Here is a 3390-nt window from a genome sequence, read left to right as displayed (position 1 = left end):
ATAACAATGTCAGTAGCAAGGGTGTGATAGTTGTAGTGAGTCAAGGAAGGTGAATGAGAGGTTCTAACACATAGGGGGTGAGATGAGTGCGCCCCTTAGCAACATATAGTAGTACTCAGCTGAGAAGGGAACACACGAGCAAAGATGCATCATAGGCTGGAAAGCAAATCAGTTGACAATCCAAAGTGATGGTTAAACCAACAGCACATCTACAACAAGATTCATATAGTCGCATATGAAATAGTTCATACACAACTACGTAAGTTAAACAGCATATATTTCTAAGCAATCAGAGTAGTTCAACTACAATAACATAATATGCATGAAAATGTGTTGGCTCTTATTTCATAAACAAGTGTAAGTCTGAATCATACAATACATCCATGTAAACCTGCTAGCCCCAACAGTGGAACGTTACTGCCACATTCGCCTGCTCCTCCAAAGAGATGAACTAGCTCCGTGCAATGCAGAAGCTAAGGTGCATTACAATAATGTCCAAGCTTTCTCCAAGATAGTCTTATCAAAAGCGTGGTTGACCAAAATCTTATACAATGAGTTATGAGTGACTATTTATAGCAAAGGGTGGGGTGACCCTTGACATTCCCCTTTATGATAGTTCATCTACCCTCGTGAATCTTCATCTACTCTATGATTGTTACATCCAACTTTGACACTTGACTTACACTTGACATGACATTACATTACAATGCACATGTACTCATGCGGGACAACATGGATTTAGCAAGCCATGAAATACATCATTGAAACTTGGTCTGTTGTGATGAGATTGACTCTTTGGAATGCTTGTGATGGTGAAGGTGGTGAGATGATGCCAAAATTGGTCATCTGTGATGGTTTGCATGCACCTCATGGTGACATCTTTTTGAATCGAACTCTTGCCTCCATTGCAACTGGTGCATTAGTTTGGCTCCTTCATCCAACTCGTATGTTAACATGTGCATGGTCTTCTTAGGTGTGGCTGAATCAACAACACACTAATGCATAATGTCCATACTAATGTTCAAGTGTGTTTTGGTGGTCATGCACGTCAACTTGTTGAAGTACATGTTCAGCTCCAGTTGGACTTACTTCTTGTCTTCGCGTTGGTGAGTGTGTTGAATGGGTTGGATTGCATGTGTGTGTACAATGACATGCAAGTTGTTGAATCCATTGCATGCGATCAACAACACTACTCATCATGTATGCTCCATGTCAACTGTTGGAATGGATCTTTAACTTGTACAAGTGCAGTTTCATCCATGAGTGCATGTTGTGCCCACAACTATTCCTGTTTTTGCTGCAACTCATTCGTTTGTCTGTGTAGAATCATGTTCTTCCTTGAGTTGTTGCTTCAACACATGCAACTCCTTCTTTGTTCCATTCTTTGTCCTCTCTTGATCTTCATGTCGTGTCGTCATCTCATAGCCCGAGTCTCCAAAGTTTCTTTCATCATTAGTGGATTTGTTTGTTCTTACAACTTTATTCCACCTCTATGTTGTTAACAACCTTCTACTTGCATTCATTGCAATCACTGCATTCGATGAATTCATTGCGTTCACTGTGTTTGGTGTGCTACCTTCAGCTGTTGTTCATGTTGCTTCTTACTGTGATATCTTGATGTTCTTGTCTATGAATACCTTGATGTTTTCGTGAGTAGGAAATCTCATAGACATTTGATTGACTACATCTCCAAGTGTGCTCTGAGTGGTGTCTTCGGCTCTGCCTCTTGGAAACCATTGCACCTACACGCCTGAGAGGCATATGAACACCTGCAGTACCTGGAGACATGGAAACACTCACGGTAAGCAATTTTTCAGTCGAAAACCAAAATGACCTTGAGAATTGACTTACAACATACCTGTGTGACTGATCATGAAGGTTGCGCAATTTCGGCCAGGAGTTCAGGAGACTGACTGCCAAGACTGTGTAAGGCATAGTTTGGAGACTGAGTTATTGTTGGAACTTTGCAATGTACAGTCCATTTTGGCTACTGGCTTCTGGAATTTCACAATGCGCAATCTCACCTAGAAATGGCCGCGGGCTCAGTGACTGCATTGCGCAATTTTCTGGTCCAGTAGTCATTGTCCCTCAGAATTGCAGAAAATAGTCCTGGGGTATAGTCACTCGGCATAAATGTGCATTTCCTAAGAGGAAGACAGAGCCTTCCCTTTAAGGATTGCACAATGTTATCTTGGTGAGGTAGAGTTCGGGCCAAGGCTGCCCAGACTCGCTGATGGGCACTAAAAGTGAATGTTAGTGTGAATGCATGGTAATACTAATTATAAGCATAAGTGAATGATCATGCATGCAAGTGACGAATGACTGATTTAGAAAATGGAACAACATGCATGTGGCTGAGGCGAGTCACCGAATCAACGATTATTCGTGAAAAACAGTTTCATGCATGTGACAGTAGTGAGGTAGCAACGAAAACTAAAACAGTGCTAGGACAAGCTAATATACATGTAAACGACAACAAGCACTCATTGAAATCAATCAAATACTACTCACACAAATGAAAACAAAAAAAGTGATAGAAATGCAACACAAGGCATGGGAAGCGAGCATACCCCAAAACAGTTGAGCTGAATGTGTCAACAACTCCTAGATGTCATGTGGGATGTCAGAGCTACAAGATTGTTATGAGGAATGAGCTTTGTAGTGTCTAGTTGATGAGTTTTGATAACATCGAGGTTGTGACATGCATGCCATAGATCTAGGGAAAGCGACACTTGGCGGGAGGTTTCTGAAATGATCCTTACATGTAACCTCCAACTACTAGAAAAATATCCCTGAAACAGGGGATTCCTTTGCATGCTACCTTGGGAGAGGCAGCCCATTCATGCAAGCCAGTTTTGCTTGGTCCCGGGGGAACCAGTCAACTCAAATTCACATGCAAGAGACTGCTCGACTGCTGGGAGAAAATGTGCATTTGTGGCTAGGGGTTGGGCTAGATGCCCAACAGATTTACACAATTTCTAGGCAGAGTAGCTAACTACTGCCCAGATTTGCACAAATTCTAGGCTAAGCAGCCCTGCTGGGGAAAATTGTGCAATACCTGTTGGGATTGTTAACTAGCAGAATTGTGTAATCTTGGAGCCTAGCAGGCTGCCAGACAGGATTGCACAATTTATGGAGGGAAGGCTGGTTGCCCTTCAGAAATGTGCAACTTTCTTGGGGAAGCTGCTAAGCTTGGAGTTGGACGAAGTCCGGGTGAACAACCTATGAGGGGAATGCATCAAGCTGTGATCGAAAAGCTGCCTTTGCGCAAGAAAAACACTGAAGCTTGTGAACCTGATGAAGCAATACAAGCTGCTGTGAAGGTTGGAAGGGAGGCTCCAAAATGAAGCTATGGAAAAATTTTGGAGGGTGGTTGTAGCCACTACAACA

Source organism: Pinus tabuliformis, chromosome 9 (genome assembly GCF_031772625.1).
Source record: "Pinus tabuliformis cultivar Carrire ecotype Pingquan chromosome 9, CPIR1, whole genome shotgun sequence".
In the NCBI taxonomy this organism is placed as follows: domain Eukaryota; kingdom Viridiplantae; phylum Streptophyta; class Pinopsida; order Pinales; family Pinaceae; genus Pinus; species Pinus tabuliformis.
Note: the sequence above shows the minus strand (reverse complement) of the source record.